The following is a 22,827-nucleotide window of genomic DNA, read 5'->3' as shown; positions in this document are numbered from 1 at the left end:
AAGGGGACACATTGGATTTTATGCAGTATTGCAGGTGGATCCCCATTTGCGGCTTGGTCTCCCTATATGGAATCCTAGCCTTCCAAAAGGCCACATTACCACTTGTAGGGTGAGCGTTGAGAGCCATGGGTCTCCACCATAGAAAAGATTACTTCATGGATCCCTAGTGGCGCTCATTGATTGCTCATATTCTACCTTTTCGATAAGGATGATGCACTTGGTTCATGTTGAGAAATCTAGGGCATCAAAGTTAGGTGATTTCTCTATTAAATGATAACTGATTGTGAATGTTTTTTACTTCTTTAGATTAGGATCTTCTCTTAGATTATTATAGTGTTCTTCTTTATCAAACAACTACCAATGGATAAAAAAAAGGAGACAAGAGACACAGAATATAGGCGATCAACCAGGGCCAAAACCTCTCCAACTTGAGAGGAAAACCCAAACAAATTTTGCTTCTTATAGAGACTTCAATTGACAAAAACCAAGACCAAGACCCTTGACCTATTTTCCTCTCCAAGACCAAGTCACAAGGCTTCCTTGATGAGATCCTTCTGATACTCAAACTTCTTCGTTCTTCCTCCTTCTTGACTACCCTTCACGATTTCTGACCCTTGGAATAGATCTACAACTCTTTAGCCCAAATTCAGAAACCCTAGTTGAGGTATATGAGAGAGAAACACCTTGATTCCCTTCACTCTAGATGGAGACCTTCTCTCCTTCAACTCGACTTGAAAATCACTTTGCTTTTCTCCCAAAACTGCCCTCGTAATATGACTATGGTATCTCGGTCCTTCTTGCAGTAAATGATGCCTTTCTTCTTCGCACGTGTAATGGATATTAGCCCTAAACCCGACCCAAAAAACTTCGCTCTTCCCTTCCTTCTTTTCGCTAGCTTTGAGGCTACCCTCCTTGATTTTTTCGCACCTTTTCTTGCTTTGGATTACTTGACCAAAATTTTCTCTCTCAAATGAGGTAGAGCTGCCCTATTTACAGTGGTTTGTGCATCCATAATAAGCCGACTTGAACTGGAGCCTAGGCCGACATGTCATTCTAGAAACATCCTTAGACCGACATGAGGAATAGCTTGTAAAATGGTCTTGGAGGGTTAAAGATACATTCAAAATTACTTTTTACACTATGTAACATGTCTTCAACGCATGACATTGACTTCCTAGACTTTATGACTTGATGACAAAACCTAATGGCTCTCAGTGGGAGCTTCTACTAAAAATATAAATTCCTTGAGCATGAAACCCATGACTCAAGCATTACAAAATAGTTTTATTTTTCTTCTTTACATCAATTACATAAAATTGCAATTACATATATCATTATGAAGCCCGAACCTAGTTACACTTTTCAACGCTCCCTCTTAACTAGGAATTGACTATGAGGAAACCTTCGCCCTCGTAGCCAGGTATACATCTATTAGGACCGTGATATCTCTTGCAGCCCAAATGGGATGGGAGATCCATCAGATGGATGTCAAGATGACATTTTTAAACGGGGTAACAAAAGAAGAAGTATACATTGAACAATCAAAGGGCTTTGAAACTCATGAGAAGAAGTCTCATGTATGCAAACTGAAGAAAACCTTGTATGGGCTGAAGTAGGCACCAAGAGCATGGTATGGTCAAATAGATGGCTACTCGCAGAAGATGGGGTTTGTCAAGAGTGACGTGGATCCAAATCTCTACTATTTGGTTGTAGAGAGCGAGCCACTTATCTTAGTATTATATGTGGATGCTCTCTTCCTAACAAGATCATCCAGACTCATTGAAGATTGCAAGAAGAATCTATCCATAGAGTTTGATAAGGATATGAGACGAATGCACTATTTTCTAGGGTTGGAAGTTTGGCAGCAGAAAGGAAAAATCTTCCTTGGGCAAGGAAGGTATGCAACAAAAATTCTGAAAAGGTTCAGGATGGAAGACTGTAGACCTATGGCTACGCCAATGATCACCAACTGGAAGAAGATTGATGCATCAGAAGACAAGGATGTCAATCCCACCCTATACCGACAACTCATTCGGTCCCTGATGTATCTAGTCAATACCAGGCCAGATATTTGCTACGTTGTCAACACCCTTAGTCAGTTCATAGTGGAACCAAAGAGGGCTCACTGGGCAGCAGCCAAGCACGTTATCAGGTATTTACAGGGAACAGTTGATTATGGGCTCTTGTACAAAAAGGGGAAGGATATCAGGTTGAGTGGATTTACTGATGCATATTGGGCAGGAAGTTCAGTGGATCGGAAAAGTACCTTTGGGTAATGTTTCAACATTGGATCAGGAATAAACTCTTGGTGCAGTAGGAAATAGAAATCCGTAGCTCTCAGCTCGTCTGAGGCAGATACATGGTAGCAAGCATAGCTTTGTGTGAGGCCATATGGCTTAGAAAACTGTTGGTAAACCTATTCAGAAGAAATATGGAGGCAACCAGGATCATGTGTGATAATCAGACTTGCATCAAACTCTCTGAGAATCCAGTATTTCATGATAGGTCAAAGCATATTGATATTTGGTGTCACTTTGTCAGAGATTGTGTCCAACACAGAGCTGTACAGTTGAGCTACACTCCTACAGAGGAACAAGTGGCAAACATCCTCACCAAGGCCCTTGGAAAGTCAAAATTTGACTACTTCAGGGAAAAGATGGGGATGGTAAAGAACCCCTTTCAGAAGTAGTGTGTTAGCAACACGAATGAAGAGGGAGTTGCAGTGCAGATGCAGTGTTGAGAGAAAGGACCAACAACAGCACAGATGCAGAGGGAGTTGTAGTGCAGATGCAGTGTTGGGAGAAAGGACCAACAGTAGCACAGAGGTATAGGAAGGTGCAGTGCAGATGCAGTGCTGGGAGAAAGAACCAACAGTAGCACGAATGCAGAGGGAGTTGTCGTACAAATGCAGCAGTGGCAATGGCAAAACCATGGGCAGTAGTGCAGACGATGTTGGGCAAGGAGGCCTAGCATCAGCATAGGTACCGATGCCGGATGATCAGAGTAATACTCAGTGAGGAGTGTTGCTAGAGCACAGTCCTCACTAAGAGGGAGTGTTGATTTCGGGTAGCAGTGGATGTGCGTTAGCCACGAAATTTGGTGGAGAGGTTGGGGCACATGAGATCTCCAATACCCAGAAATGATTTGGACAAATTCTAAACAGATCAGGACATATTAAAATAATCAATATTTTTAATGGAGTCCCTAAGTCTAAACTTAAGAAAAATAAAATATTAATGTGTGATAGAGTGGTCTAAAAGACATGGATCAAGCCCGATCTAATCTTAGCCGTTGATTAGAAATTTAATCTCGGCCGTTGAGATGTCAACAGAAAAAGTATAAGAGGAGGCTTGAGGGGCACTAGGAGAATACACTGAGGGAGACCAGTCAGTTCAATTTCTGGAGCGGGGTTTGCTGAAAAATTGAACCAACGGTTTGGAAAGCAGACAGGAGGCAGCAAGTACGGAACAGAGGGACGGGAGATTAGCACAGAAGAGGCAGACGCAGAGCCAGAGGAAGCCACGCAGAGGCAGCAGAAATTGTGCAGAGCCAGAAGGGTCTGCGTCATCCACGTAGAGGCTGCAGGAGTGACACAGAAGCCCAGAGAGGTTGCGCAGAGCCTCAGTACGCTGACGCAGAGTGTTTTAGGCTGACGTAGAGGGTTTTAGGCTATAGCAGAGGTCAGTAGGGCCTACGCTAGTTTTAGGAAAGTGTTGGAAGTTTGTTTATCTGTGGGTAAGCTAGATTGGCACCCTGTTGTACAAGAAAATTGCTGAATAACAAAATCCTCCCTTGCTGCACCGGTTTTCCCACATTGGGTTTTCCCGGGACATTAGTCCAAAATAATTGTGTCAATGTGTGCATATTTTTGTTTCTGTATTACGATGTGATATTTGCAGCAGTTTTTAGTTGTTAGTTGAAGTAATTTCATGAATAACTTATGATGAAATAAGTAGGAAATGTAAATCAGTTGCTGCAGTGATAGAATTTTCACATGGTATCAGAGCAAGTAATCAGAGACAAAAAGGGAAAATCAGTTATGGGTCGAGACCAGTGTTGTTATCGCGATTTTATCGTATAATCGCGGGTTTTTCAGCAAAAAGATAAAATCGCGGTTAGTACTCGGATTTTTTTATAGCCAATTTTTTCAAAAAAATAGCGATTTTTTCGGTAAAAATCACGGGGGCCTCGGGCAGCGCGATTTTAAAAGGAAAAACACGATTTTGGTTTATTTCATTTGGACAGCAGAGCGCGCAGAGGGGTTTGGAGACTTGGAGTGTTGGAGAGGCTTGGAGATTTTGCCATTTTGGAGCTAAATCAACTGCGTGGAGGAGAAAATCAAAGAGTGTGCTAAGGAGGAGACCGATTATCTCCATAAAAAAGGTATGGGCACCAATGTTTTTTGTTTTCATTGTTTTGAAACTTTGTTTTTGTTTTTTCTCAATGTTTTTGGTTGGATTTGGAATGGGGTTTATGACATTTGTCCAATGTAATATTTTTTAGTCTTTTTGGTTGGGTTTAGAATGAGGTTTTTGACATTTGTCCAATGTATTGTTTTTTTAATTTTTTTGGTTGGGTTTGGAATGGGGTTTCGTAAATTGTATGTAATTTTTTTTAGTTTTTTTACAATATAAATAGTAAAATACTAAATTGTAAGTTTGTAACTTGTAAATACTAAATTGTAATCCTTATTTTCCCATAGGTTCACCGAGACACCATTCAAGTTTTCAACTTCAAAGTTCAAAATCAAACATGCCAAGGAAATTGGACCCTTTCTGGGAATTTGGTGAACCTAATGCTTTGAATGATAGATTAAACTTGACTTGCAAGTTTTGTGTGCACCATATGTCCGGGGGGGTGTACAGATTGAAGTATCAATTTGCAAAAATCCCTGGATTTGTTGTAGGGCCTTGCAAAAATACAAATCCTGAACTCATCCAAAGAGCCATGAAAGCATTGGAAACTTTAGACCACAATAGAAAGGACAAAAAAGAAGTGAAGAGGCAACTAAAAAAGTCAGCTGAACAAGCAAGTGCCACTGGTTCTACTGCAGCATCAACCAATCCGGTAGCTGCCTCATCAATTTTTGTTCCTCGAACCACACCTGGTTCACAGCCATCTATCAGTTCAATGCTAAAAAAAATTGAGAAAGAACAAGTTGACAAGTTGTTGGCAAAATTTCTCTTTTGGAGTGATATTCCTTTCAACATCGTAAGGAATAAATCCATTTTTCCAACTTGCTATTGATGTTATTGCAACTGTTGGCCTAGGGTACAAAATCCCTTCTTATCATGATTTCAGAGGCCGGATTCTTCAAAATGAAAAGCTTGACTGCACCAAAAGATTGGAGGATTTTAGGGCATCATGGGCACAAACAAGATGCACTGTGATGTCAGATAGTTGGACTGACCAAAAGAGGAGAACCCTTATAAACTTCTTGGTTAATTGTTCCAAGGGGGCTATGTTTGTCAAATCTGTTGATGCATCTGCATAAATCAAAGATGCAAAAACTTTATGTGATTTGCTAGATGTGTTTATTTTGGAGGTGGGTGCAGAAAATGTTGTCCAAGTCATAACGGACAATGCTGCAAATTATGTTGTTGCTGGCAGGATGCTTATGGACAGACATCCTACTTTATTTTGGACACCTTGTGTTGCACACTGTATTGATTTGATGTTGGAGGACATAGGGAAAATTCCCTTTGTCAAAGATATTGTTGAGTCATTCAAAAGCATTACAAAATTTATATATAACCATACATCTATGCTTAGCTTGATGAGAAGATTCACCAACAACAAAGAGTTAGTGTGCCCCGCCATTACATGGTTTGCCACCAGTTTCACATCTTTTCAATCCCTCTTGAATTCTATGTGGGATGTGAAGAGAATGTTTCTTTCAGAGGAGTGGCGTGCTTTGCCAATGAGCTGCAAACCAGAGGGAGAAGCCCTATGCAGACTAGTTTCATATCAAGAAGACTTCTGGGCGGGAGTGCAAGAGGTGTGTGCCGTTATTGAACCTTTGGTAAAGGTTCTTCGGTTAGTTGATGGTGAGAAGCCTACAATGGGCTATTTGTATGAGGCCATGGACAGGGCCAAAGAAGCAATTCGGGCCTACTATGATGATAAGGGAAATGAGGGGTTTTAGAGACAACTCCTCCTATGGGGAGTGATTGATGAGCGATGGAATAACACACTCCATCGTTCCATTCATGCTGCTAGGCTTTTCCTGAACCCCGCATTTTTTTACGCATGTGGGTTTGTATTTGATGCTGAGATCATGGATGGATTCTTATCCTCTGTCCAGAAGATGGTGCGATCTCCAGCAGAACGTACAGAGATCTCTAAAGAAATTGAGATATATAGAATGGCAGGTGGCACGTTTGGCTTTGACATGGCTATGACTGATAGGACGATTAAAATGCTAGGTATTTTTTAGTTTGTAACTTTGTCTCAAATTTCATTCTCTTCAAATTCCATTTTTTTTCTTATGTTTATTTAAATTTTTATTTGTAATTTTGTTGTAGATGCATGGTGGAGAATGTATGGTGCCAGGGTACCCCTTCTGCAAAAGCTTGCCATTTGAATCCTTAGCCAAACATGTAGCACCTCAGGATGTGAGCGCAACTGGAGTGTATTTGAAAAAATACACAACAAGAAGTGCAACAGGTTAACACTTAAAAATTTAAAATATTGTAAATTTCCAAATAAATTTTTGAATTCATTAAACAATATTTTTTTTATAATTATTAATTATTATTTCATGATCTTTGTACAAGTTGGAGTCCCAGCAACTTAATGACATGGTCTACGTCTACTACAATCTTCGATTGTGGGTGAGGCAACTTGAGGGGACACTTGATATGAAGGCCATCTCATTGGATGGGATTGACACCACTGCTGCATGGAGGGTTGAGGCCGAGAGGCCTCTCATGGAGTCTACTGATGATTGGTTAGTGCAAGATGTAGTGGAGGGGGAGGAGGACGACGAGGAGGACGAGGAACAGAAGGAGGAGGTGACACCACCTGCGCGGGCTACCCCTGCCACTAGCAGAGGATGTGGTCTACCTCCTATAGCTCCTACTTCTAGTTCTTCAGCTTCTAGAGCACAACAGACTCCACTGCCAACTCCACTAGCACCAGCATCTACATCTAGAGGGAAAGGGAAACCTATAGCATTTTCTCGCAAGAGGGGCAGAGAAAATCAATAGTATTAGTTATTTGGTTCATTTCATTATATATGAAATTATGACTCATGATATGAGATACATTATTATATCTTTTGCTGATATTTTGAGGTTGAGTTGGGACTCGGGAGTCAAGACTTCCTATTCAAGACATGATTCATTGTTATGTGTGATTTTGGCACTAGAAATGATATTAAACATCTTATATATTAGTTCTTTTATCATATTTATGTGTCAATGTATTTATTTTATGTTGTAGATGGTTTAGATATTAAAAAAATTGAAAAAAAATGAATATTTTTGTACCAAATGATTTTTTCCTGATTATTACCGATTTTTTCCTCGCGTCGATATTATTCCGATAACGATTAGTGCAACATTGTCGAGACCATGATGCAGAGGCATCCACCTCAGGGGACTCACACAGATTTATAGAAAATTGTACAAGAGAGAGAGAAATTCCAATTTCTCTATGTTGGCTTCCAGGTTGGAAGAAGAAGTGGCATGCATGACTAGTTTTGCATCATCAGAAGTATAGTATATAGACAGTGGAGCCTTGTGGCATATGACGAGAATTAGGGAGTTGTTTCTCAGAATATCGAGAAGAGAAGATGAACTTTCAGATCACCATGGGGAACAAGGCAAAGTGTACTCCAGTAGGAAAGGGTACCATAGTTTTTTCAAACAGAATTGGGTGAGCGGTTCCATGCCACAAATGTGCTGCATGTGCTAGATTGGGGATGAACTTACTTTTCGTCTCACAACTACAAGGAAACGACTATGACATCTACTTCATCAAGGAAAAGGTATACGTCAAACACCCGAGCCGGAAAAAGAAAGTGCAGATCGGGATCAAAAGTAATCGGTTGTACAGGTTACAACTAGAATCTCCAATGGCACTAATAGACAGTCATGGGGACAAAGACTTAAATGAACTATGGCACAGAAGGATGGGTCACTTGCACCATGGAGCTCTGAGAATTCTCAAGAGCACTGTGACAAGAGTTCTGGATCTGAGTACGGAACGAGATGATGTATGCATGGGATGCACTCTAGGAAAGTATGCCAAGGCAACATTTCCTAGGAGCAACCATAGGGCCAAGGGTGTACTAGGATTGATACACTCAGATATGTGCAGACTTATGTCCGTCAAAGCTCTCAGCGGTGCCGACTATTTCCTTACTTTCACTGATGATCACTTGAGGAAAACTTAGATCTATTTTTTGAAAACCAAGGATGAGGTTTTCAGTCGATTCAAGGAGTTCAAGGCACTAGTGGAGAATCTGACATGTAAAAAAATAAAAGTCTTGCGTTCAGATAATGGTGGAGAATATGTCGATAAGGACTTCACTGATTTTTGCGTTAAGGAGGGCATCAGAAGAGAGTGGATAACTCCCTACAATTCGGAGCAGAATGGGGTGGCAGAAAGGAAAAACAGGACTATTGTAGAAGCAGCTAGGGCCATGTTGTATGATCAAGATGTGCCAAAATCCTTGTGGGCAGAGGCATGCAACACAACTATCTATGTTTAGAACAGGACTCCTCATCGAGCATTGGGCAAGATTACTCCAGAGAAAGTCTTCATTGGGAAGACACCTGAAGTTAGTAATTTCAAGATATTTGGGAGTTTGGCATATCGTTGCATACCCGAAGAAAAGAGGAAGAAGTTGGAACAGACTGCAGAAAAGGGGTATATGGCAGGATATAGCGAGAACGCTAAGGCATACATGATGTATCTTCTAGCGAGCAGGAAGGTAGTAGTACGACACGATGTAAAGTTCATGGAGGACAGAGCTTTCAGAAGATCGCACGAAATGCTTCAAAGGAGCAGGCAAAAGAGGATCCGTTGGTCATGCCTCTTCAACCAACGGAAGTGAAGAATCCTTCCTCAGATCAGGAAGATTCTCGAGATGAGGAAGAGGAGCAAACAGAAGCACTTGTTGGCAGAGGAAGAACCAGCAGGGAACTCCATCAAATTCTGCGTGATGCAGAGAACTTCATTGGAGAGCCAAGGAACAGTAAAAGGGAGAAAAAACAGCCAAATAGGTATCAAGCGTTAGTAGCTAACGATGGAGAGCCTGCCAACTTCAAAGAAACAACTCAGCATCAGGGTTGGCTAGATGCGATGGTGGAGGAATATAACTCCATAATGGTAAACGATGTCTGGGAGGTAGTGTCAAGGCCTCAAGACAGATCTGTGGTAGGTTCAAGATAGATCTACAAGATCAAATATGCGCAGACGGCAACATTGAAAAATACAAGGTCAGGTTTGTGGCTAAGGGCTATGCTCAAAAGGAAGTGATTGACTATGAGGAAACCTTCACCCCAATAGCCAGGTATACATCTATTAGGACCGTGATATCTCTTACAGTCCAAATGGGATGGGAGATCCATCAGATGGATGTCAAGACGACATTTTTAAACGGGGTAACAAAAGAAGAAGTATACATTGAACAACCAGAGGGCTTTGAAACTCATGAGAAGAAGTCTCATTTATGCAGACTGAAGAAATCCTTGTATGGGCTGAAGCAGGCACCAAGAGCATGGTAGGGTCGAATAGATGGCTACTTGAAGAAGATGGGGTTTGTCAAGCGTGACGTGGATCCAAATCTCTACTATCTGGTCGTAGAGAGCGAGCCACTTATCTTAATATTATATGTGGATGATCTCTTCCTGACAGGACCATCTAGACTCATTGAAGACTGCAAGAAGAATCTGGCCACAGATTTCGATAAGGATTTGGGATGAATGCACTATTTTCTAGGGTTGGAAGTTTGGCAGCGAAAAGGAAAAATCTTCCTTGGGCAAGGAAGGTATGCTAGAGAAATTCTGAAAAGGTTCAGGATGGGAGACTGTCGACCTATGGCTACGCCAATGATCACCAACTGGAAGAAGATTGATGCATCAGAAGACAAGGATGTCGATCCCACCCTATACCGACAGCTCATAGGGTCCCTGATGTATCTAGTCAATACCAGGCCAGATATTTGCTACGCTGTCAACACCCTTAGTTAGTTCATGGTGGAACCAAAAAGGGCTCATTGGGCAGCAGCCAAGCACGTTCTCATGTATTTACAGGTTACAATTGATTATGGGCTCTTGTACAAAAAGGGGAAGGATATCAAGTTGAGTGGATTACTGATGTAGATTGGGCAGGAAATTCAGTGGATCGGAAAAGTACCTCTGGGTACTGTTTCAACATTGGATCAGGAATAAACTCCTGGTGCAGTAGAAAACAAAAGTCCGGAGCTTTGAGCTCGTCTGAGGCAGAATATATGGCAGCAAGCATAGCTTTGTGTGAGGCCATATGACTTAGAAAACTGTTGGTAAACCTATTCAAAAGAAATATGGACGCGACCAGGATCATGTGTGATAATCAAAGTTGCATCAAACTCTTTGAGAATCCAATATTTCATGATAGGTCAAAGCATATTGATATTCAGTATCACTTTGTCAGAGATTGTGTCCAACGTAGAGCTGTACAATTGAGCTACACTCCTACAGGGGAACAAGTGGCAGATATCCTCACTTAGGCCCTTGGAAAGTCAAAATTTGACTACTTCAGGAAAAAGATGGGGATGGTAAAGAACCCCTTTCAAAAGTAGTGTGTTAGTAACATGAAAGAAGAGGTAGTTGCAGTGCAGATGCGGTGTTGGGAGAAAGGACCAATAGCGGCACAGATGCAAAGGGAGTTGCAATGCAAATGAAATGTTGGGAGAAAGGACCAACAGCAGCACAGAAGCAGAGGAAGGTGCAGTGCAGATGCAGTGCTCGGAGAAAGGACCAACAACAGCATGGATGCAGAGGGAGCTTTCATACAGATGCAGCAGTGGCAGTGGCAAAACCATGGGCAGCAGTAAAGGATGCAGCAATGCAGAGGATGTTGGTCAAGGAGGCCTAGCATTAGCATAGGTACCGATGCCGGATGATCAGAGTAATAGTCAGTGAGGAGTATTGCCAGAGCACAGTCCTCGCTAAGAGGGAGTGTTGATTTGGGGTAGCATCGGATGAGCTCTAGCCACGAAATTTGGTGGAGAGATTTGGGCACATGAGATCTCCAAAATCCAGAAAGCGTTTGGGCAAATTCTAAACAGATCAGGAGATATTAAAATAATTAATATTTTTAATGGAGTCCCTAAGTCTAAACATAGGAAAAATAAAATATTAATGTGTATTCATATGAATATGTGATTGAGTGGTCGAAAAGACATGGATCAAGCCAGATCTAATCTTAGCCGTTGATTAGAGATTTAATCTTGGCCGTTGAGATCTCAACATAAAAAGTATAGGAGGAGGCTTGAGGGGCACTTGGAGAATACACTGAGGGAGACTAGTCAGTTCAATTTCTAGAGCGGGGTTTGCTGAGAAACTGAACCAGTGGTCTGGAGAGTAGTCAGGAGGCAGCAAGTACTGAACAGAGGTATGGGAGATCAGCGCAGAAGAGGCAAACCCAGAGCCAGAGGAAGCCACGCAGAGGTAGCAGAACCTGCGCAGAGCCAGAAGGGCCTGCGTCATCCACGCAAAGGCTGCAGGAGTGATGCAGAAACCCATAGAGGTTGCGTAGAGCCTCAATAGGTTGACACAGAGGGTTTCAAGCTGTAGCAGAGGTCAGTAGGGCCTACGCCAGGGTTTAGGAAAGTGATGGAAGTTTGTCTATCTGTGCGTAAGCCAGATTGGCACCTTGTTGTACAAGAAAATTGCTGAATAATAAAATCCTCCCTTGCTGCACCGGTTTTCCCACATTGGGATTTTCCACGAACATTAGTGCAAAATAACTATGTCAATGTGTGCATATTTTTGTTTCTGTATTACGCTGTGATATCTGCAGCAATTTTTAGTTTAATGTTTGTTGAAGTAATTTCATGAATAACTTATGATAAAATAAGTAGGAAAAGTAAATCAGTTGCTGCAATGATAGAATTTTCACAAGGTATCAAAGCAAGTAATCAGAGACAAAAAGGGAAAATCAGTTATGGGTCGAGACCATGATGCAGAGGCATCCACCTCAGGGGACTCACGCAGATTTTCAGAAAATTGCCCAAGAGAGAGATTTCGATTTCTCTATGTTGGCTTCCAGGTTGGAATAAGAAGTGGCATGCATGACTAGTGCTACATCATCAGAAGTATGGTATATAGATAGTGGAGCCTCATGGCATATGACGAGAATCAGGGTGTGCTTCTCAGAATATCGAGAAGAGAAGATGAACTTTCAAATCACCATGGCGAACAAGGCAAAGTGTACTCCAATAGGAAAGGGTACCATAGTTTTTCAGACAGAATCGATAGAGCGGTTTTGTGTCACAAATGTGCTGCATGTGCCAGGATTGGGGATGAACTTACCTTCCGTGTCACAACTACAAGGCAAGGGCTATTACGTCTACTTCATCAAGGAAAAGGTATACGTCAAACACCCGAGTTGGAAAAGGAATGTGCAGATCGGGATCAAAAGTAATCGGTTGTACAAATTATAACTAGAATCTCCAATGGCACTAATAGGCAGTCATGGGGACGAAGACTTAAACGAACTATGGCACAGAAGGATGGGTCACTTGCACCATGGAGCTCTTAGAATTCTCTTGAGCACTGTGACAGGGGTTTTGGATCTAAGTACGGAATGAGATGATGTATGCAGGGGATGCACTCTAGGAAAGTATGCCTAGGCAACATTTCCTAGGAGCAACCATAGCGCCAAGAGTGTACTGGATTGATACACTCATATATCTGCGGACCTATGCCCGTCAAAGCTCTCAGCGGTGCCGAGTATTTCCTTACTTTTATTGATGACAACTCGAGGAAAACTTGATCTATTTTTTGAAAACCAAGGATGAGGTTTTCAGTCAATTCAAGGAGTTCAAGGCTCTAGTGGAGAATCTGACAGGTAAGAAAATAAAAGTCTCGCGCTCAGATAATGGTGGAGAATATGTCGATAAGGACTTCACTAATTTTTGCGTTAAGGAGGGCATCAAAAGAGAGTGGACAACTCCCTACAATCCGGAGTAGAATGGGGTGGCAAAAAGAAAAACAGGACTATTATAGAAAGAGCTAGGCCTAGCTGTATGTTTAGGATATGCCAAAATTCCTGTGGGCAGAAGCATGCAACATAGTTGTCTATGTTTAGAAAGTCCTCATCGGGCATTGGGCAAGACTACTCCAAAGAAAGTCTTCACTAGGAAGACACTTGAAGTTAGTCATTTCAGGATATGTGGGAGTTTGGCATATTGTCGCATACCCGAAGAAAAGAGGAAGAAGCTGGATCAGACTGCAGAAAAGCAGTATCTAGTAGGATATAGCGAGAACGCTAAGGCATACAGGACCTATCTTCCAGGGAGTGGGAAGATGGTAAACGATGTCTGGGAGATGGTGTCAAGGCCTCAAGATAGATCTGTGGTAGGTTCAAGATGGATCTACAAGATCAAATATGCTACAGATGGTAATATTGAAAAATACAAGGCCAGGTTTGTGGCTAAGGGGTATGCTCAAAAGGAAGGGATTGACTATGAGGAAACCTTCGCCCCAGTAGCCAGGTATACATCTATTAGGATCGTGATACTCCTTGCAGGCCAAATGGGATGGGAGATCCATCAGATGGATGTCAAGACGACATTTTTAAACGGGTAACAGAAGAAGAAGTATACATTGAACAGCCAGAGGGCTTTGAAACTCATGAGAAGAAGTCTCATTTATACAGACTGAAAAAAGCCTTGTATGGGTTGAAGCAAGCACAAAGAGCATGGTATGGTCGAATATATGGCTACTTGTAGAAGATGGGGTTTGTCAAGAGTGACGTGGATCCAAATCTATATTATCTGGTCATAGAGAGCGAGCCAGTTATCTTAGTATTATATGTGGATGATCTCTTCCTAACAGGATCATCCAGACTCATTGAAGACGACAAGAAGACTCTAGCCACAGAGTTCGATAAGGATTTGGGACGAATGCACTATTTTCTAGGGTTGGAAGTTTGGCAGCAGAAAGGAGAAATCTTCCTTGGGCAAAGAAGGTATGCTACAGAAATTCTAAAAAGGTTCAGGATGGAAGACTGTAGACCTATGTCTATGCCAATGATCACCAACTGGAAGAAGATTGATGCATTAGAAGACAAGGATGTCGATCCCACCCTACACCGACAGCTCATAGGGTCCCTGATGTATCTAGTCAATACCAGGCCAGATATTTGCTACGCTGTCAACACCCTTAGTCAGTTCATGGTGGAACCAAAGAGGGCTCACTGGGCAGCAGCCAAGCACGTTCTCAGGTATTTAAAAAGAACATTTGATTATGCGCTCTTGTACAAAAAGGGGAAGGATATCAGGTTGAGTGGATTTACTGATGCAAATTGGGCAGGAAGTTCAGTGGATCAGAAAAGTACCTCTGGATACTGTTTCAACATTGGATCAGGAATAACCTCCTGGTGCAGTAGGAAACAGAATTCCGTAGCTCTGAGCTCGTCTGGGGCAAAATATATGGCAGCAGGCATAGCTTTGTGTGAGGCCATATGGCTTAGAAAACTCTTTGTAAACCTATTCAAAAGAAATATAGAGGCGACCAGGATCATGTGTGATAATCAAAGTTGCATCAAACTCTCTGAGAATCCAGTGTTTCATGATAGGTCAAAGCATATTGATATCTGGTGTCACTTTGTCAGAGATCGTGTCCAACGTGAAGCTGTACAGTTGAGCTACACTCCTACAGTGGAACAAGCTATGTTGCAGGAAACGTGGGGTAGGAGGGCGTTTCCGTACGGAAACAAGTACGAAACGCTGAAACGCGTTTGGTACGGCCCTGAAACGCGTTTCAGGCCGTACTGCCACGTTTCACGAAACTGAAACGTGGCCAGTACGACCTGAAACACGTTTCAGGGCCGTACGACCCACGTTTCAGCATTTACTTGTGTTTTTCTTATTTTTATTTTTTTATTTGTTTTCTAATCTATTCTTACGTTAGCCTAGTGACTTGTAGTTGCTTCCAGATGCCTGTCTAAAGTTATAAAAGTGAACTTTTGCCCTAGTGTTGATATGCAGTTCATGGTAATGTTAAATTCTTAAAGTAAAAGTGATATTCTCCTTTATTTTTCATTTTCATCCTTTTACTTAAATTTTTAACATTACCATGAAATAACTCAGGATGTTTGAGAGTGGTTTCGCCCTCATTGGATTTCATATGGAGAAAGTAGAATTTTAGATCTCACTCAAAATCCAACAGACTTATCTATTTTTCAGGATTTCAGGATTGGGGGGATTGCAATGTTTCCATTGGATTTTATCATGTACTAGAGTATGGAACTTGTATTTAATCGAGAGAACAAAGCCCTCTATGCAGGGCAGACTCCCAATAATCAAGAGAATGTAGGGTACTAGCGTATGAAACTTGTATTTAATCAAGAGCATTAAGGTCATTCGACTATGTAGGAGGAGACTCCCAATCAAGCACGAGACAAAAAATTAGAAATTTCTCGTGGCTAATTTTGGATATTTCTATTTTCATTATGTGATTATTCATGAGTAAATGTGATGTAAATTTAGATACTTATAGTTTATGCATTGACAATTGACAATTTTATCATAATGCAATAAATTAGAATGTATCATATATGCTTTATGATTGCACACATTTCTTAAATGTCCTAATATATATATATATATATATATATATATATATATATATATATTCGCGCTTCCCCGTTTCCAAAATTTGGGGAGGTCGCGTTTCGTATCGCTTCCTGTTTCGGAAACTCGTACCCGTTTCCCCGTTTCGTGCAACCTTGGGAACAAGTGTCATATATCCTCACCAAGGCCCTTGGAAAGTCAAAATTTGACTACTTCAGGGAAGACATAGGGATGGTAAAAAAACCCTTTCAGTAGTAGTGTGTTAGCAGCACGAATGAATAGGGAGTTGCAGTGCAGATGCAGTGTTGCGAGAAAGGACCAATAGCAGCACAGATGTAGAGGGAGTTACAGTGCAGATGTAGTGTTGGGAAAAGGACCAATAGCAGCACAGATGCAGAGGAAGGTGCAATGCAGATGCAGTGCTAGGAGAAAGGACTAGTAGCAGCACAAATGCAGAGGGAGCTATCGTACAGATGTAGCAGTGGCAGTGGCAGAACCATGGGCAGTAGTACAGGATGCAGCAATGCAGAGGATGTTGGGCAGGGAGGCCTAACATCAACATAGGTACCGATGCCGGATGGTCAGAGTAATACTCAGTGAGGAGTATTGCTAGAGCACAATTCTCGCTAAGAGGGAGTGTTGATTTGGGGTAGCATCGGATGTGCTCTAGCCACGAAATTTGGTGGAGAAATTGGGGCACATGAGATCTCCAATACCTAGAAAGGGTTTGGGCAAATTCTAAACAGATTAGGATATATTAAAATAATTAATATTTTTAATGGAGTCCCTAAGTCTAAACTTAGGAAAAATAAAATATTAATGTGTATTAATATGAATCTGTGATAGAGTGGTCTAAAAGACATGGATCAAGCCAGATCTAATCTTTTCCATTGATTAGAGATTTAATCTCGATCGTTGAGATGTCAACGGAAAAAGTATAAGAGGAGGCTTGAGGGGCACTTGGAGAATGCACTGAGGAAGACCAGCCAGTTCAATTTCTGGAGCGGGGTTTGCTGAAAAATTGAACCAGTGGTCTGGAGAGTAGTCAGGAGGCAGCAAGTACGGAATCGAGGGACGAGAGATCATCGCAAAAGAGGCAGACGCAGAGCCAGAGGAAGCCATGCAAAGGCAGTAGAAACTGCGCAGAGCTAGAAGGGTTTGCATCATCCACGTAGAGGCTGCAGGAGTGATGCAGAAGTCTAGAGAGGTTGCGCAGAGCCTCAGTCTGATTCAGAGAGTTTCAAGCTGTAGCAGACGTCAGTAGGGCCTACACCGGGTTTAGGAAAGTGTTGGAAGTTTGTCTATCTATGGGTAAGCCAGATTGGCACCCTATTGTACACGAAAATTGCTAAATAATAAAATCCTCCCTTGCTGCACCGGTTTTCCCGCATTGGGTTTTTCTAGCGACATTAATCCAAAATAACTGTGTCGATGTGTGCATATGTTTGTTTCTATATTACGATGTGATATCTGCAACAATTTTTAGTTTAATGTTTGTTGAAGTAATTTCATGAATAACTTATGATGAAATAAGTAGGAAAAGTAAATCAGTTGCTGCAATGATAGAATTTTCACATGGTATCAGAGCAAGTAATCAGAGACAAAAAGGGAAAACTAGTTATGGTTCGAGACCACGATGCAAAGGCATCCACCTCAGGGGACTCACACAGCTTTTCAGAAAATTGCACGAGAGAGAGATTTTGATTTCTCTACGTTGGCTTCCAGGTTGGAAGAAGTAGTGGCGTGCATGACTAGTGTTACATCATCAGAAGTATGGTATATAGACAGTGGAGTCTCGTGGCATATGACGGGAATCAGGGAGAGTTTCTCAGAATATCGAGAAGAGAAGATGAACTTTCAGATCACCATGGGGAACAAGGCAAAGTGTACTCCAGTAGGAAAGGGTACCATAGTTTTTCAGAAAGAATCGGGAGAGCGGTTCTGTGCCACAAATGTGCTGCATGTGCCAAGATTGGGGATGAACTTACTTTCCGTGTCACAACTACAAGGCAAGGGATATGACATCTACTTCATCAAGGAAAAGGTATATGTCAAACATCCAAGCTGGAAAAAGAAACTGCAGATCGAGATCAAAAGTAATCGGTTGTACAGATTACAACTAGAATCTCCAATGGCACTACTAGGCAGTCATGGGGACAAAGACTTAAATGAACTATGGCACAGAAGGATGGGTCACTTGCACCATGGAACTCTGAGAATTCTCAGGAGCACTTTAACAGGAGTTCCGGATCTGAGTACGGAACAAGATGATTTATGCAGGGGATGCGCTCTAGGAAAGTATGCCAACGCAACATTTCCTAGGAGCAACCATAGGGCCAAGAGTATACTAGGATGGGTACACTCAGATATCTGCGGAGCCATGTCCGTCAAAGTTGTCAGCGGTGCCAAATATTTCCTTATTTTCATTGATGACCACTCGAGGAAAACTTGGATCTATTTTTTGAAAACCAAGGATGAGGTTTTCAATTGATTTAAGGAGTTCAAGGCTCTCGTGGAGAATCTGACAGGTAAGAAAATAAAAGTCTTGCACTCAGATAATGGTGGAGAATATGTCGATAAGCATTTCACTGATTTTTGCGTTAAGGAGGGCATCAGAAGAGAGTGGACAACTCCCTACAATCCGGAGCAGAATGGGGTGGCATAAAGGAAAAACAGGACTATTGTAGAAGCAGCTAGGGCCATGTTGTATGATCAAGATATGCCAAAATTCCTGTGGGCAAAAGCATGCAGCACAGCTGTCTATGTTCAGAACAAGACTCCTCATCGGGCATTGGGCAATATTACTCCAAAGAAAGTCTTCACTGGGAAGACACCTGAAGTTAGTCATTTCAGGATATTTGGGAGTTTGGCATATTGTCGCATACCCGAAGAAAAGAGGACGAAGCTGGATCAGACTACAGAAAAGGGGTATCTGGCAGGATATAGCGAGAACGCTAAGGCATATAGGATCTATCTTCTAGGGAGTGAGAAGGTAGTACTACGACACGATGTAAAGTTCATGGAGGACAAAGCTTTCAAAAGATCTCGCAAAATGCCTTCCAAGGAGCAGTCGAAAGAGGACCCGTTGGTCATGCCTCTTCAACCAACAGAAGTGAAGAATCCTTCCTCAAATTAGGAAGATTCTCGGGATGAGGAAGAGGAGCAAACAAAAGCACCTGTTGGCAAAGGAAGAACTAGCAGGGAACTCCGTCAAATTTTGTGTGATGCAGAGAACTTCATCGAAGAGCCAAGGAACAGTAAAAGGGAGTGAAAACAGCCATACAGGTATCAGGCGTTAGTAGCTCAGGATGGAGAACCTGCCAACTTCAAGGAAGCAGCTCAGCATCAGGTCTGAGTAGATGCGATGGTGGAGGAGTATAACTCCATAATGGTAAACAATGTCTGAGAGGTGGTGTCAAGGCCTCAAGACAGATCTGTGGTAGGTTCAAGATGGATCTACAAGATCAAATACGCTGTGGACGACAGTATTGAAAAATACAAGGGCAGGTTTGTGGCTAAGGGGTATGCTCAAAAGGAAGGGATTGACTATGAGGAAACCTTCACCCCGGTAGCCAGTTATACATCTATTAGGACCGTGATATCTGTTGCAGACCAGATGGGATGGGAGATCCATCAGATGGATGTCAAGATGGCGTTTTTAAACGGGGTAATAGAAGAAGAAATATACATTGAACAACCAGAGGGCTTTGAAACTCATGAGAAGAAGTCGCATGTATGCAGAGTGAAGAAAGCCTTGTATGTGCTGAAGCAGGTACCAAGAGCATGGTATGGTCGAATAGATGGCTACTTGCAGAAGATGGGGTTTGTCAAGAGTGGCGCAGATCCGAATCTCTATTATCTAGTCGTAGAGAGCGAGCCACTCATCTTAGTATTATGTGTGGATGATCTCTTCTTGATAGGATCATCCAGACTCATTGAAGAGTGCAAGAAGAATCTAGCCACAGAGTTCGATATGAAGGATCTGGGATGAATGCACTATTTTCTAAGGTTGGCAGTTTGGCAGCAGAAAGGAGAAATCTTCCTTGGGCAAGGAAGGTATGCTACAGAAATTCTGAAAAGGTTCAGGATGGGAGACTGTAGACTTATGGCTACGCCAATGATCACCAACTGGAAGAATATTGATGCATCAGAAGACAAGGATGTCGATCCCACCCTATACCGACAGCTCATAATGTCCCTGATGTATCTAGTCAATACCAAGCCAGATGTTTGCTACGCTGTCAACACGCTTAGTCAATTCATGGTGGAACCAAATAGGGCTCATTGCGCAGCAGCCAAGCACGTTCTCAGGTATTTACAGGGAACAGTTGATTATGGGCTCTTGTACAAAAACGGGAAGGATATCAGGTTGAGTGGATTTACTGATGCAAATTGGGCAGGAAGTTCAGTGGATCGGAAAAGTACCTTTGGGTACTGTTTCAACATTGGATCAGGAATAACCTCCTGGTGCAGTAGGAAACAGAAGTTCGTAGCTCTGAGCTCGTCTAAGGCAGAATATATGGCAGCAAGCACAGCTTCGTGTGAGGTCATATGGCTTAGAACACTGTTAGTAAACCTACTCAGAAGAAATATGGAGGCAATCAGAATCATGTGTGATAATCAAAGTTGCATCAAACTCTTTGAGAATCTAGTATTTCATGATAGGTCAAAGCATATTGATATCCAGTATCACTTTGTCAGAGATTGTGTCCAACGTGGAGCTGTACAGTTGAGCTACACTCCTACAGGGGAACAAGTGGCAAATATCCTCACCAAGGCCCTTGGAAAGTCAAAATTTGACTACTTCAGGGAAAAGATGGGGATGGTAAAGAACCCCTTTCAGAAGTAGTGTGTTAGCAACACAAATGAAGAGGGAGTTGCAGTGTTGGGAGCAAGGACCAATAGCAGCACAGAAGCAGAGGGAGTTGCAATGTTGGGAGAAAGGACCAACAACAGCACAGATGCAGAGGAAGGTGCAGTGCGGATGCAGTGCTGGGAGAAAGGACCAACAGCAGAACGAATGTAGAGGGAGCTGTCGTACAGATGAAGTAGTGGCAGAACCATGGGCAACAGTACATGATGCAGCAGTGCAGAGGATGTTGGGCAAGGAGGCCTAGCGTCAGCACAGGAACCAATGCCGGATGATCAAAGTAATACTCAATGAGTATTGCTAGAGCACAATCCTCGCTAAGAGGGAGTGTTGATTTGGGGTAGCATCGGATGTGCTCTAGCCACGAAATTTGGTGGAGAGGTTGGGGCACATGAGATATCCAATACCCATATAGGGTTTGGGCAAATTCTAAACAGATCAGGTGATATTAAAATAATTAATATTTTTAATGGAGTCACTAAGTCTAAACTTAGGAAAAATAAAATATTAATGTGTATTAATATGAATCTGTGATAGAGTGGTCCAAAAGACATGGATCAAGCCAAATCTAATCTTAGTCGTTGATTAGAGATTTAATCTCGTCCGTTGAGATGTCAATATAAAAAGTATAAGAGGAGGCTTGAGGGGCACTTGGAGAATACACTGAGGGAGACCAGTCAGTTCAATTTCTGGAGCGGGGTTTGCTGAAAAATTGAACCAGTGGTCTAGAGAGTAGTCAAGAGGCAACAAGTATGGAACAGAGGGACGAGAGATCAGCGCAAAAGAGGCAGACGCAGATCCAGAGGAAGCCACGCAGAGGCAACAGAAACTGCGCAGAGCCAGAAGGGCCTGCGTCATCCACGCAGAGGCTGCAGGTGTGATGCAGAAGCCAAGAGAGGTTGCACAAAGCCTCAGTAGGCTGACGCAGGGGGTTTTAAGTTGTAGCAGAGGTCAGTAAGGCCTACACTGGGTTTAGGAAAGTGCTGGAAGTTTGTCTATCTGTGGATAAGCCAGATTGGCACCCTATTGTACAAGAAAATTGCTGAATAATAAAATCCTCCCTTGCTGCACCGGTTTTCCCACATTGGGTTTTTCCAAGGACATTAGTTCAAATAACTGTGTCAATGTGTGCATGTTTTTGTTTCTATATTACGATGTGATATCTGCAGCAGTATTTAGTTTAATGTTTGTTGAAGTAATTTCATGAATAACTTGTGATGAAATAAGTAGGAAAAGTAAATCAGTTGCTGCAGTGATAGAATTTTCACATAGGCTTGTGGTATAAACGCTAGGAGAAGAACTGAAAAAGAGAGATGTCTTGGATGCTCTTGGGGTGTTTCTCTTGTGAGATGATAGGATTTGCTCTTATTGGACACCAGGGTTTGTGCCATGCAAGTAAACACCTCAGATAATATTGCAGCCTTGTTCTTGTGTGATGCATGGAACTCAAAAAAGATCATGCAGAGCCTAGCTCGATGCCTTTTGAGCTTGCTGTGATGCCTTGCCTGAAATAAAACGTGGTTATTGTACTATTCATATTCAACGGAGGTCTTGGTGCTTGAGTTGATGCAATAGTTGAATACCTAAGATTTAAGGACTCAAACCCCAAGATGGACATCTAGACTTGGAGGCTAATGCTAGAGTTGTCTTGCCATGTACTTGCATGATGCAAGATGGTCAGGGTTTGTAACCCTAAGGAAGACAAGTTCTAGCTTGGAGAGCTTGTGTGACATGAGCTTGGTGAAAGAAAAAAGAGGACTTCCCAATGTGTATGCTAGTGTGTTGTGTATGTTTGGTGGAGCAACAAACTTTGGTTGAGATTAATAGCTAGGAGGAGTTGGTGGATATAGTTTTCTTATTGTTTGGACAGCTTGACTTGCAAAAGCCTTGCGATAAATCTATGGTACATACTTGTACTTCATCTTATATATAGTGTACTTGCAGATTTGATTTTCTATGTAAGTTATCTTCATCCTTGAATAGATTCCAGCATTGGTTATGTATCTTGATTTGACATACCATAGATTTGAATTAGTTAAGTGATTTAACACACATTCAGAAGATAAGAAGGCAGATTTACTACAGTTATAATCTTCTTTTATAAGACATTTTGATATATTATTTGTTTGGCAGGTGTGTCTGAAGAGCGATAAGTTATAACTTGCTG

At 42.0% G+C, this 22,827-nt stretch overlaps 1 protein-coding gene across 5 annotated transcripts in view; it reads right to left on the bottom strand.

Moving 5' to 3' along the window:
• The window catches only part of LOC149148178 (guanylyl cyclase 1), a 396,584-nt gene that overhangs the window by 3,022 nt on the left and 370,735 nt on the right, over positions 1 to 22,827 (bottom strand). The gene's annotated exons all lie outside the window — the stretch shown is intronic.

Source organism: Pinus tabuliformis, chromosome 9, assembly GCF_031772625.1.
Source record: "Pinus tabuliformis cultivar Carrire ecotype Pingquan chromosome 9, CPIR1, whole genome shotgun sequence".
Classification (NCBI taxonomy): Eukaryota; Viridiplantae; Streptophyta; class Pinopsida; order Pinales; family Pinaceae; genus Pinus; species Pinus tabuliformis.
The sequence above is the reverse complement of the archived record's forward strand: the minus strand, read 5'-3'. Positions and strand labels throughout refer to the sequence as shown.